The following is a 14736-nucleotide window of genomic DNA, read 5'->3' on the forward strand; positions in this document are numbered from 1 at the left end:
TTGTATGTTCAAAACTGTCTTTAGACTCTCTCTAAGGCTACAGTCACACGAACGTGTGCCCACTCCGCCATGGCTGGGTGGGCACATGTCGGGCGCGCTGGAGAGGAAGACGGATGAGCGCTGCTCACCCCTCCCCTCTCCATAGGAAATACAGCCACACGGCCATTCTTACGGCCAAAGATAGAGCATGTTCTATCTTTTATTGTGGGCACGGCACGTGTGCAACGTGCGCTCACCGTACCAAACCCGGGCCCCTTAGACGACTACGGGGTACATATATATGATTGAAAATTTGCGACCATATATATACACCCCCATACGTTCGTGTGAATGTAGCCTTAGGTCAAAATTCCCTGTGGGCTTGAAGGGTTTAAAACAGAAATCATCAATCTAACAAAAATTTCTGATGCACTTATTATACAGTATTATTTATAAACATTTACACAATGGGTTATTACAGATCTTTCATGTCTCCTACAAGATGTCACTGTCCCCAAAGTGTGGTACCAAAAGCCATTAAAATAATATTTTCCTTGAATTGAATTCATTTCACTGTTGAAATTTTTTTAGCTAAGAATGTCTTCAGGAGAAGAAGGTCTTTGCGTCTCTATTTTTCAGCATTGCCTTGGCTCTCCGCCTTCTGGCAACCTTGGATTATAAACTTGTTTGCATAGTGCAAAATAAAATTTCCATGATCGATTCTTTTTCCTGGATCATTTTTTCAGAAACGAAACTTAAGTTGTTTATATAAATGTTTTTGTGCTCCCGGATCAGTCACTCCTGCAGCAGATGTGCTCTGGTAAGTACAAGAACTTTTTCATGGTTCTGATTAGGAAAAGCTTAAGAATTTTTAGGTAGTGCGGTCATCAATGTAGGGACAGTAGTTTATCCATAGCCCCAAAAACAAACTTAGGCTCTGACAAAGCCTTCCATGGAATATTTATGATATCTTTATGGTCTTGAGGTCGGTATAGTTATGTAATACATTATCTTGCCTTCTTGATTACTGTCTTTTGGAGGCTCAGTACTTCTTGTTTGTTCAGTATTACTTTAAACCCTGAAGTGTACAGTATTTAGAGCAGGTGATAAATATCTTATTGGTGGGAATTCAACACCCAGAATCCTCACAGATCAGTTGTTCTCAGAAGTTGATGAGCAAAAAATAAAACAGGAAGAAGGTTACTCCGTTCTAGTTGAACACAGTCCTTGCAGTTTATTTCCCTTTAACAGTGATTTGAGCTGCTCTGCAATAATCAGGTTTAACCACTACACAGAGAATGTTGTCTGTTTCCATTTTTGGTATCTATTGACTTACAGAATGATGATGGAGCAAAGATCTTAATAATTATTGCTTTCTACAATGTAATGGTGAATGCTATAACTCTAGCATGTCACAGAAAATCCCCCTCTAAACCACAGCTTTTGCCTCACCCCTTACTCCACCCCCACAGTATAATCTCCCCCAACCTCCCCTCACTTTGTGCCCCCTACAGATTCCTCTCATATTGTGTTTCCGCTTATATTCCACCCCTCATCTCCCCCCTAATATTGTTGTTCCCTCAAATTGTGTCCCTCAGCTCCCTTTGATTTTCTGCCCCCTCCTACTGTGCTCCCCAGCTCCTCCTCATATTCTTACCCCCAGACAAAAACAGCAGTCTTTTCCTTTTCTCTGCTGATCATACATACCTCCATGTCCTCTGTCATACATGGCAGCAGCAGCAGAGTCGCAGTGATAATGAAGAGTTGATGTCATGGGACATGCCCGGGACAGTTGTTAATTGTGCATAATAGTAAAGTATGAGATTTTTCATGTCTGATCTTTTTGTGGTGAGTGACTGTTAAAATAGTTGTAAATATATATTTTTTATTTATTCTCTTGATATTTTTACAGATCATAGATTTTTCTTGTATTTCAGTTAACTACAGAGGACAAAGACACAATCAGGAGAAAATTCTCACTCTACATTCTTGTTCTAGGTAAAATAAAACCAGTTTCATTTTTGTTCACAACCATTTAATATTTTACTGTCCATTTATTGAAACCTTATAATGGAGTCAAAAGCTTGTGATCTATACAATACTTGTTACCTCAATTTCTATGATTTATTATTATGCTGAGATTAGTGGATAGATATATTTTCCTTGTTAATGCAGCATGCAGTAAAGCAGCATGCAGTAACCTCATATACTCCCCCTAGTGGCTGATAGAAGCAGCTACAAACATATCAGCTTTTGTACATCAACAATTTATATTACATTTTTTATATTCCATTCCATACTACATAGTAACTTATAGTATATCTTGTCTTTTTATTTGATAGAACATGGCCTATGCATATTATGAAGACTTTTGGGAAGAGGAGAGTCTACCTAACTTCCATGAAGTATTTCTTCGCAGCAATGATAAACCAAAAAATGGGAAGATTTATGTGATGTTTGAACTTAATAGAAAAGACAGATGATAATAGCAAAAATTGTAAATTTTATTCAAGAAACAAGATACACAATAAAAGCACTTAAAATACCCAAGGATGGGTAAAAACTCAGGTCCCCCAGGTATGTAAACAAATATCACCAAAATTCATACATCGGACAAAAATTCCAAGATTATACACCATGCACTTTATTTATTTATTTATTTATTTGCTCACTTGCACTTTATGCCTAATTGACCTTATAGCATCTTGTATACTTTAAGCTACCGTGCAGTAATATACACTATCAGATGCTTCATAGAAACGCAGGTGTATAATCTTGGAATTTTTGTCCGATGTATGAATTTTGGTGATATTTGTTTACATACCTGGGGGACCTGAGTTTTTACCCATCCTTGGGTATTTTAAGTGCTTTTATTGTGTATCTTGTTTCTTGAATAAAATTTACAATTTTTGCTATTATCATCTGTCTTTTCTATTAAGTTCAACCATTTAACTACAGATGTAGCATAAATACCTATACCTTACACCCCCTCTTTCAGTATACAAGATTTATGTGATGTATCATGGAACCACAGTAGATGCTGCCATTCAAATTATTCAGAACGGTTTTAAGAGATCGAAAAAAGGCATGCTAGGCAAAGGTGTCTATGTCAGCAGAGACATAGAGAAAGCAGCATGTTATCCTTTAGACGATCACTGGGATCAGGTTATTCTGAAGCTGCGAGTCAATGTGGGAAGAGTAAAGATGATAGATCGGCAGTACCATCCATTGCAGAAAAAATGGCACAAAGAAGGGTATGACACTGCATGGGTGCCTGAATATTGTGGTATGGTTAGCAGTGGATTAGAAGAAGATTGTGTTTGGGACCCTAACAGAATAAAAGTTGTAGAAATTGCAAAATCTCCACCATTGTCTGTGCACCGATATTTGCGTGAGTTTCTTCTCAGATGTACAGAGGATGAGTGATCTGTACAATTCCCTTTTAAATCCAATAAATGTACATAAAACATTTGGTGTTTTCATTATTATAGCTAAGTTTCAATTTTTGGCTAAAGAAATGTTTGGACCTTTTCAACCGGTAATTGCGAAACTTTTTCGAGTCTTTTTTTAGCCATCATCATCAAAAAGGGTTTGTGGAAGGGCCTGGTCAATGGCTGTTGCCACAAATATGTTTATGCACTTCAGGAAACTGGTATTGAAATCAATGCAACTACATGTTAGAAGAGATTTTTCAAAAGTTGCAATGACTGCCAGAGATTTTCTATTGAGGCTGGAGTATTCCCTCCAATTACAAACAAGGCCACTGGTCTTTAAGGCGGGCAAAGATCCACTGGATTGCTACTAGAGATAGACGAATTGATTCTAACAAATTCGATAAGAATTTCACAAAAAATTTGATTAGTCACGAAGCAGAAGTTTACGCTGATTCGCGGGAACAAAGTTTTTTTCCCCTCTTTTTTCAGCTAAATTGGAGCGAGATCAACGTGTTACATGGGGCAGAGAACTCTGGGAAGGAGAAAGGAACACCCCCGATGACATCTGCAGACCAATCAGCGACCGGCAGGCTTATGCGATGTCACACAGGCTCACAACTCTATAAAATTGTCGGCCATTTGCAATCCCGGCATTTTACACTGGATGTGCTGTCTGTAGCGTCCAGCTGCCGCTACTGTTCTCTTGAGTAACAATTCTTGCTCCAATCCCTGGATGTTCTTTAAGGGGGATCTGCAAACTACTATTCCAAATAGCAGTTCTATTTACTCAGGTGGGCCAGTCCTTGAGCTTATTAGTTTCTTCCAAGGTGCACGGCAGCGCGGACATGTGGAGCTGTAACTTTGGTCAGGGCCAGTACATGTCCTTCACAGCCCACTGGGTGGTTCCCGCCCAGCCACACCAAGAACTTCCACAAGAGACGGCGCTTTCTCCTGCACAATGTCAAACTGCTGCTCCTGCGCCAGTGTCCGTTTCTCCTTCCCCACCACCACCTCAGCCTCCACAAGTGCTGCTCCACCATACCACATATGCAGGGCACAGCGGTGTCATGCAGTTCTACACCTGGTTTGCCTTTGGCGAACGAAGTCACACAGGGGAGGAATTGCTCCGTGTCATGCAACAAGAAATCAATGTGTGGCGACAACAAAAAATCGGAACCATGGTGACAATGGGAGGAACATGGTTTCCGCACTGCACCGAGGAGGGATGGTCCATGCGCCCTGCATGGCGCACGTGTTCAATCTGGTTGTCAACAAGTTCCTGAAGTCTTCCACCCATCTACAAGACATTCTAAAAATGGCCAGGACACTGTGTACGCACTTCAGCCATTCTTACAAAGCCAAGCCCACCCTCCTCGAGTTGCAGCATCAGAACGGCCTACCCCAACATAGTCTGATATGCGATGTTTCCACCCGTTGGAATTCCAGCCTCCATATGTTAGACCGCCTGTATGAACAGAGAAAAGCCATTAATGAATTTTTGATGATGCAAGCGGACCGGAGTACTCCCCTGTGTAACTTTGATGTCAGCTACTGGCAGCTCATGCGTGACAACTGCCATTTGCTCAGGCCCTTTGAATAGGACACATTATTTGTCAGTCGCCAGGACTGCGGGATGAATATCATCATTCCACTGCTTCATGTCCTGGGACACATGCTGCAAAATCTTTATGGTCAGGGCACTGGAGAAGTGGAGACTACATCTCATGGCCACATGAGTCCGGTGGGGGCTGAACTGGAGGAGGAGGACATTGGTGCACCAGCAGAGTCTGGTGCAATTTGTGTTTTTTCTACTCAGGTGACAGGAGAGGAGGAGCATGAGCATCCGGAAGAGGTAGAAGACACGGCAGATGACCAAGAAGCACCGTGGCAGTATAAAGTGGAGAGGGAGGCCGGGAGTCCCACAGAGTCACTTGAGCAGATGGCCCGCAGCATGGTGCTTTGCCTAACTAGTGACAGCCGAATAGTCAACATCTGCCATGTTGACTATGGCTTTCCACCCTCTTAGACCCTCGCTACCGGTCAAAAATGGGTGACTTTTTTCCAGCTGCTGAGAGGGAGGAACAACTGGCATACCATTAAGAAATACTGAGCACACAGTTGGCCGCTGTCCTTCCTCTGTCAGGTGTGACCGGAGGATTTCCTGGCAGTCATCGCTCACATACTACTGTATGCTGTACGGCTGCTGTAGGGAGCTGGGGGTATAGGAGCAGTAGCAGTTCCATCAGCAGCAGCATAAGTCTGGATTCCTTAATGAACAATTTCTTCCCCCGCCTATTGAGGAGGGTAGCTGCCACCAGCAGCAGCAGGACATGAAGCAGACCCTGCACCAGCAGGTGGTGGCCTACTTGGACAGCACTTTACCACCTCAGGTAGAGGAACCCATGGGCTACTGGGCAGCCAAACTTAATGCGTGGCCGCAACTTGCGGAGTTTGCAGTAGAGAAGCTGTCCTGCCCTTCCAGTAGTGTGGCATCAGAGCGGGTGTTCAGTGTGGTGGGGGCCATCGTTACCCCAAGGAGAACCCGCTTGTCCACTTGTAATGTGGAGAGACTGACCTTTGTTAAGATTAATCAGGCTTGGATCGGCCAGGATTTCAACTCACCAATGCCTAATGCATCAGATTAGATCAGCCATGATGCCTCCTCAAAAAAGTTGAGAAGTTGAGTCTGGGTTCTAACTACCTGCCTCAGCCACTATTCTGATGCTGCCACCTGCCTGATGCCACACATCTGCTGCCAGTTGCTCCATGTGCCTCCTACCATCTTACCAGGTACTGGATTTGTCCGCCACCCCCACACTATATTATTGTGCCACCCTGCAGGCTACTGCTGCTGCTTATGCCACCTCCACACTATATCATTGTGCCAGTCTGTGGCCTACCATGTTGCCGCCACTTCCACACCTCTAACCTCATGCTGCTGCTGCTGGTGCCACCTTTGCAGTTCTTTTTTATGAAAGACCTGATATTTTCAGGAAAACTGTAATGTATTATGCATGTGGCGTCTCTCATCTACAAATTAAAATTTACATTGAATATTTTGAATTCAAATTCATTTCAAACTTCAGTATTGTTCCACAATGTGGCCTCCTCTGCTGTGGGTTTTTTGGCCTCCTGCTACTGCTGATACCACCTCCACACTATATCATTGTGCCACCTGCGGACTCCTGCTGCTGCTTCTGCTGTCGCCACCTACAGACTCTTATCATTGTGCCACTTTGTGGCCTCCTGTTGCTTCTACTGATTCTGCTACCGCCACCTCCACATTCTGTCATTGGACCACTCTGTGGCTTTCCATGTAGCTGCCACCATGTTGCTGCCACCTGTGGGCTCCTGTTGATGGAATCTTCACACTATATCATTGTGCCACTCTGTGGCTTTCCATGTTGCTGCCGCCATGTTGCTGCCACCTGTGGGCTCCTGCTGCTGCTTCTGCTGCCATCATCTCCACACTCTTATCATTGTGCCACTTTGTGGCCTACCATGTTTCCGCCACCTCCATAATTTGTCATTGTGCCACTCTGCAGCCTACTCATGGTGCTGCCAACTGACCGCTGTCTCCCTGGAACACCCTGTGATTTCCATAATGCTCCTCCACCACTCTATGGCGTTGCCACTGTTTGGTTTTCCCCTTCATTTCATCTGTCAGTAGGATGAAAAACTTCAGGATTAATAGACAAAAGCAGGAGTGGATACAGAACAACTGTATCAACTCCTGTTTGTTTTTGGGTTTAGCAATACTGATGGATTGTTGACCGATTGAAAGAGGACACTGACAGGTGAAAAGAAGGGCAAAATGATCAAAGACGTCAATGCAAAATTACTGCCGACACCTTCTCCACTCTTTTGGGGGGTTTCTACATGTTTTCGCATTTAACAGAACAAGTTCTGTCATAATCTATGGAATCATCTGATGTCAGTCTACCAACCATTACCTAGCTCTGAACACCACTTACAGCATTACCAAGGTCTCTCCACATTATGGTCTTGGAACCCCCGTCCCTCCCACAGGCTCAGATTTACTCATGCTACCACTACATAAAATGGCTAGGAAGGTGTGGAAGGCAGCCAAGACTTTGGCCAATTTCACAGATGTATTGGCTGAGACTCCATTGTTTCACAACCCTTCCTTTCCACACCTGCAAAGACTGGAAGGGTCAGCTGCTTATAGCACTAAGGGCATCAATGCCGTGGGAAATGTCTTGCGCTCATTCCAGGAGCTACAACAAAAATATGAGTTGGACAGATCCTTCTTTTATAGATAGTTCCAATTGAGAAATGCCCTTAAAGCTCAATTCTCCCCACACACCAGCCTATCTCCTCATATTCTTTAATAGGAATAAGCAAGCTACAGTTACCCAGAGGGCTGAAATACACCCACCTTACTCTAGAGAAACTGGCTAGTTCCCCACGGCCTTTCATAGACCGTGGGAAAGGGCCGCATCCCAACCCTAGCTGAGGACGATATTGTTGAGCTGTTCTCTTCGCTTCTCAGAGTGCCTCCTTCTGTTACGAATGGGATGACCAATGGGATACAGTTGTATTTTACCCAACAAGCCTAACCCGGCTATGCAGGATGGGTTGTGTACCAACTACTGCTTGTTCTCAACTAAATGCTGACTAATGGCAGATGAGCTTTAGCTGCCCCCCTATACAGGCATCCTGGAAAGTGTGATAGACTTCTTGGGGGATATTTATCATACGCTGGCGCTCGTGCGCCAGCGTATGATAGCCCCGCCGCTACAAATTCGCAGCCCGTTACATGAAGAGGCTTCTGCCTCTTGATGTATCGGGCCGCCAGTTGCGCAGCGTTTATCCTATGCCAGGCAGGGCCTGGCGTAGAAAAAAAACGCAACCGGCGACTTTTCACGTTTGAAAAGTCACCGGCAGCAGCGAGTGCGCAGGCACGGGGACAGTAACGCCCCGCGCTGGCCCACTCCCATCCGGCCACGCCCCCCTTCACGCCCCTTCACGCCCCACTGGCGTGAAGGTGGCGGATTGGGGAAAATAATCACAAAAGCTAGCAATAAGCTAGCATTTGCGATTATTTCAGGGCCTCTGCGCCACTGGCGGTGCGCAGAGGTCCTGATAAATATCCCCCCTTGTCTTCCTTGTTACCTAATTCAGTACCGCTCTTCCAAGAGGTATATCTTTTGGGCCTGATTTCTGAAGACTATTGGCCACATTATCTAAATATATTTAAGCTAATTTGGAGTGTGTGGTGCAATTCAGCAGACACTAATTATTCGGTCTCTATGTTTAGACGCACAATGGAAGGCCAACGGATAATTTGCCACAACGCAGTAAAAGACCTTTACCCCAGCAGTGAATGTGATAATATAACCGGTCGGGACTCCGGGTTTTCCTTCTCAAAATATATGACACTGCAGGTTATTCCTATCTTTGTATTAGTTAAAGGGGTATTCCCATCTGGGGATTTAAATTTAATTAAATTAATTTGTCTTATGTAAACATTTCTTCAATTGGATGTTAATAAAAAAAATGTCACTGTGTGAAGATAATTTCTCATAAATGTAGTCATGTTGTCCCTTAGAAACCAGATGGCTTCCTCGGATACGACCACGTCACACTCTGGCAGCAATGGCCAAACTTGCGCTAAAGAGTCCTGCCGGACCACCAGGATTCTGTAATCATTACCACAGGGTGGCTGTGCGACATTTAGTAACTCCCGGACATTTTATATACAATAACCTTTTGTTTCTTTGTGCACTCACTCCAGTAGAGGTGGCCGTATCCGAGGAAGCTATCTCGTTTCTAAGGGACCATATGACTACATTTATGAGGAATTATCTTCACACAGGAACATTTTTTTTAATAACATCCAATTGAAGAAATGTTTACATATGGCAAATTAATGAAACTGAATGTGAGTGCCCAGATGAGAATACCCCTTTAAGGCTCATTTCTATGTGAAGATGTGGGAATGTATCTATGGGGCTTTTGGTATTCTGAATACGGCTTTCTCTTCTGTTATATATGATCCCTATACTTGTAATCGTACAGATCCATGAAATATAGGCGCCACTAATCCTGAATCTGGTGCACTCTGCACTATACACAGGACACTGCACATTGTTCAGTCTGCACTAAAAGTGAAAGTTACGTCTGGAGCCTCGAGATAAGAAAGGCTGCAGTTCAATGTCCACTTGATTTTCTTATTATAAGTAGGGCAGGGTGAAGGTAGGGAATGTTCATGTACATCTACTGATGGAATTATTATCAGCCTCTGCACATTTATTTTTAGTTACACTTTGACATTGACAATTTCTATAAGGCAATTTCTGAGAAAATGGGAATTTTTCAAACACCTAGATTTGATCTGAATTTGTCACGAATTATGCATTTAGAGCAATATTATTAAGAACTAGTAGAGTCTATGAGAGGGAATTAATTACACACGCTAGTGCTCATCCGCCAGCGTATAGAAAAGGTCATGCCCTCTGTCTTGGTAGATACAGCAAAAGGGATAGGCCTTTGGGCAAAACTACGCCAGGTCCAACCCGAGCCCACTCTACCAACGACTGCGCCCCTCCACACCCACATGGCATGGCAGTACACAAGAAATTGTGCTTATCTAAGTGCTTCTACCCCAGAAACTGGCATAGAAGCACTAATAAATGCTGCACCATTTGCATTTCCATCACTGTCCGTTGCTTTAACATGCATATCCTAGTCCTTTCTGATAGTTAGACAATGACTTCGTCCAGAATCTCCATTAATCATGCAGCCCCTAGTAGCCAATAATAACAGAGCCCCAGTAGCAAGTAGTAACATTTCTCTTAATAATCAATTGTGATGCAGCCCTACAAGCCAATACTCCTGCATCCCCGAGTGACCAAATAGTCATGGAGCCCCCAGTAGACAAGTCATGCAGCCCCCCAATTCAAAGTGGGTTTACACGATCTACCCTTGTAAATAGGCCAGAGAGTAGATATCTTTGTATGAGTATCACTTTAAGTAATTATATTTAAGGGGGGGATTTGTCACAAAATACAAAATGCTGAATGTCACCTCTCACTTGATTTCAACTCTTCTCCTTATTAATTTTAATTTTTAATAAAAGCTAAGGATTCTGGAAGTTTAGTTCATACATGTCAAGGGTTGATAACTAGAGATGAGCGAGCACTAAAATGCTCGGGTGCTCGTTACTCGAGCCGAACATTTCCAGATGTTCGAGTGCTCGTTTCGAGTAACGAGCCCCATTGAAGTCAATGGGAGACTCGAGCATTTTTCAAAGGGACCATGGTTCGGGAATAAAATGTGTTAATTAATTTAAAAAGAATGTCTTCTGATAAGTTAGCAGATGTATGCAAACATCTGCAATCTATTCTTCACTGTTCCGCGCGTATATTATCTCCCGACAAGTTAGCAGATGTGAAGAACAGTGAAGAATAGAATAAAAACAGTGAACACAGGATCATTTAAGTGAAAAACACAGTGAAGAATAGATTGCAGATGTTCGGCACATCTGCTTACTTGTCGGGAGATACGCTGTCTCCGTGCCCCGCTGTCTCCATGCCCCGCTGTCTCCGTGCCCCGCTGTCTCCGTGCCCCACTGTCTCCGTGCCCCGCTGTCTCTGTGCCCCGCTGTCTCCGTGCCCAGCTGTTTCCGTGCCCAGCTGTTTCCGTGCCCCGCTCTCTCCGTGCCCCGCTCTCTCCGTGCCCCGCTCTCTCCGTGCCCCGCTGTCTCTGTGCCCCGCTGTCTCCGTGCCCAGCTGTTTCCGTGCCCCGCTGTCTCCGTGCCCAGCTGTTTCCGTGCCCAGCTCTCTCCGTGCCCCGCTCTCTCCGTGCCCCGCTCTCTCCGTGCCCCGCTCTCTCCGTGCCCCGCTGTCTCTGTGCCCCGCTGTCTCCGTGCCCAGCTGTTTCCGTGCCCCGCTGTCTCCGTGCCCAGCTGTTTCCGTGCCCAGCTCTCTCCGTGCCCCGCTCTCTCCGTGCCCCGCTCTCTCCGTGCCCCGCTCTCTCCGTGCCCCGCTGTCTCTGTGCCCCGCTGTCTCCGTGCCCAGCTGTTTCCGTGCCCCGCTGTCTCCGTGCCCAGCTGTTTCCGTGCCCAGCTCTCTCCGTGCCCCGCTCTCTCCGTGCCCCGCTCTCTCCGTGCCCCGCTCTCTCCGTGCCCCGCTCTCTCCGTGCCCAGCTGTCTCCGTGCCCCGATGTCTCCGTGCCCCGCTGTCTCTGTGCCCCGCTGTCTCCGTGCCCCGCTGTCTCTGTGCCCCGCTGTCTCTGTGCCCCGCTGTCTCCGTGCCCCGATGTCTCCGTGCCCCGATGTCTCCGTGCTGCTCCGTGCCGCTGCCTGATGTCTCCGTGCTGCCGCTGCCCCATGTCTTCGTGCTGCTCCCCGGTGTCTCTGTGCTGCTCCCCGGTGTCTCTGTGCTGTTGTGCAATGTGTTCTTCACACATATATATTGTTCTTCACATGCTATTTTGTTCGCACCGTTCCGCGCGTATCTCCCGACAAGTAAGCAGATGTGCCGAACATCTGTAATCTATTCTTCACTGTGTTCTTTACTGTGTTTTTCACTTAAATGATCCTGTGTTCACTGTGGTCACTGTTTTTATTCTATTCTTCATTGTTCTTCACTGTGTTTTTTTAATTAAATGCTCGATCTCGAGCAGGGGAAATACTCGTCCGAGCAACGAGCCGTCTCGAGTACCTTAATGCTCGAACGAGCATCAAGCTCGGACGAGCATGTTCGCTCATCTCTATTGATAACCTTTTAATTTCTCTGGGAGTGTGTTTATGCATCTTTGTAGGGTCAACAATGCTGGTGGCCTCCCTTTGAGGTCAAAATTGTCAGTGGACTTCCTAATGAAAATTCCTGATACAATTATATTATAATAAACACTAATACAAGTCATAGGGGGTACAGACACAATGTACCTCCACTTAATTAAATCATTTGTTCCCAAAATCAAATAAAACCACAAAAAGGAAACAAAAAGTAGAAAGCATAAAGTGACACTTTATTAGATCAATTAGACAACATATAGAGAAAAAGTCCACTAATGGTCAGATAACTAAATATACATGATACATAGAACACAATAACCTATCTAGAGGTATAAAAGGTTTAGTCCTCAGAACAAGTCAAGGTATTTAATTATAAACAAATATTGTACATCATACTATAGTACAGTGATGGCGAACCTTTTAGCGGCCAAGTGCCCAAACTGCAACCCAAAACCCCCTTATTTATTGCAAGGTGCCAACCAAAAATTAAAGCAGTAACGTATTGCTCCCTGTTCCTCAACAACGTTCGATGATATTGGCCTCCTGAGGGCATGATGGAAAATTTGCATCATTTTAGATTCTTTCCATTGTCCCTCTGCACTCAGAGAATTGTGGGGCCAACAGAAGGTCCTCCAAAGATAATTCGGCCCTGTCTACTCATTCTCCCTCTTCCTACAGTCCCAAGTAGCGAAGTAAGTATCACTTTAATATATTACTGAAAGCAGTATCTTTTAAGTTGCCTGGAACTGCAGAAAGATTCTTTGAGTCCTGTCTGGTGTGCTGGGGTGATGGCCCGGGTGCCCACAAAAAGGGCTCTGAGTGCCGCCTCTGGCACCTGTGTCATAGGTTCGCCATCACTGGTATAGTATATACAGACCAAGGGTGGACCCCACCCGACTCATGTTTCGCCTTGTACCTCTCCACAGCCTCCCCAGGTGAGTTTCTTTTTCTCCTCCTTCCAGGTACTTTTGATTGTTATCTTATCTTTTACAGTAACATACTGTAATAACATGTCCTTGATAAATTCTCACTCCGGGATTATTTTTTCAGAAACGAAACCTAAGTTGTCCATATAAGTGAAGGTGTGCTCACCTGCCAGTCACTCCTGCAGCACATGTGCTCCGGTAAGTACATTAACTTTTTCATGGTTTTGTTCAGGAAAACTTTCAAACATTTTATGTAGGTTGGTTCTCAATGTAGCAGTGGCATCTTATAGATATTTCTCCCACCAACAGAGTGAACAAGAGCTCCTAAGGAACCTTAAGCATCTATAGTCTCTAGGTACTGGGGTTAATACATTAGCTTAGAGTTGATCCTCTTTGGAGGGTTAGTACTTTATACTTTCCCAAACATATTGGTCATTATTACCTATTTAAAGATACTTTGTAAATTCACAAAAAGTTTTTGACTCTAACATCTAGATAATATCATGACCCTAAAAATGTCTAAATTTAGAAAAATAATTTCTCCATAAAATATAGATTTGAGTTAAAAATATATTGTATATTTGATAATGTATAATTCCGACAAAGGACCGTAAATGTCCTTCTATGGTCATCTAAAAAGTTGGGTGGAATCCATTGCGATTCTCCATCCTCTCCCACCTCAGTCACTACTAACACCCTTCTACAAGTACTTAGCCCCTTTTGTGTTCCATTTTTCATTCCCCACCAAAAATATATTTTCATTTTTATTATATTTTTTGCAGATATTTATTTTTAGACAAATTGATCTTCCTTGTGTCAGTATTTAATATGTATCAGTAAGTTGGATTTTTTTTTTAAAATGCAGTACAATAATCTTATTTAGAGCCTACAAATGACTCCTCTCCTTTATTCTTAGGGTCAGTACTTTCACGTAGATACGGTTTTTGTTATGTTTTAATTCCATTAAAAAATACTAAACCCTTTGTAAGACAAAAAAGCAACAAAACAGCAATAACAACTTTATCATACTGTGTGGAGCAAGGTAAGGTGTCATTTTTGTAGGATGAGATGAAATTTTTATTGATACCATTTTGGGCCTGTATGACCTTTTGATCAGTTTATATTAAAGTAGGTATTTGGGGGTGTTTATGCTTGTTTATTTTATTTTGTGTTCTAGGGAACATGGGCGATTTGGTATTTTATTTTTTTTTTATTTAATTATACAATATATTTACTTTTAAATATGTTTTAAGCCCCTAGGGCAATTGAACCCAAGGGTGTCTAATTGCTTATACAATACACTGCGATACTACTTGATTACAGTATAATGAAAATTCATTAGAACTGTATTAGACTGTGGTGTTTCCAGCAGGGTCTATAGTAGATCATGATATGACAGCAAAGGGGTCTTTGTTAAGGGTCCAAGCTGTCATAGCAACTGATCATGGCCTCCTGATAACATCACGGTGGACACTGATTGAAACCACTGTCGTTTAAGTTTTGCTATCGTGTTTGACCGAGGCACCCGCACTAGTTGTGTTGTTAGAGTGGGCACTACATTAACCTACCACATGTATGGAGATGGTTCAGCCCATGAGTGCTCTCCTTATACCCTAATGACGCTGTGCCCTTA

General features: G+C 43.9%; 1 long non-coding RNA gene across 1 annotated transcript; it reads left to right on the forward strand.

Annotated features, from left to right (window-relative positions):
* Positions 1-620: 620 nt before the first annotated feature.
* Positions 621-2464, forward strand: LOC140134947 (uncharacterized). Its single transcript, XR_011856430.1, has 3 exons — positions 621-799; positions 1917-1977; positions 2322-2464. It is a non-coding gene; the product is annotated as an uncharacterized lncRNA (long non-coding RNA).
* The last annotated feature ends 12272 nt before the right edge of the window (positions 2465-14736 follow it).

This window comes from Engystomops pustulosus, chromosome 6, assembly GCF_040894005.1.
Source record: "Engystomops pustulosus chromosome 6, aEngPut4.maternal, whole genome shotgun sequence".
NCBI classification, from domain to species: Eukaryota; Metazoa; Chordata; class Amphibia; order Anura; family Leptodactylidae; genus Engystomops; species Engystomops pustulosus.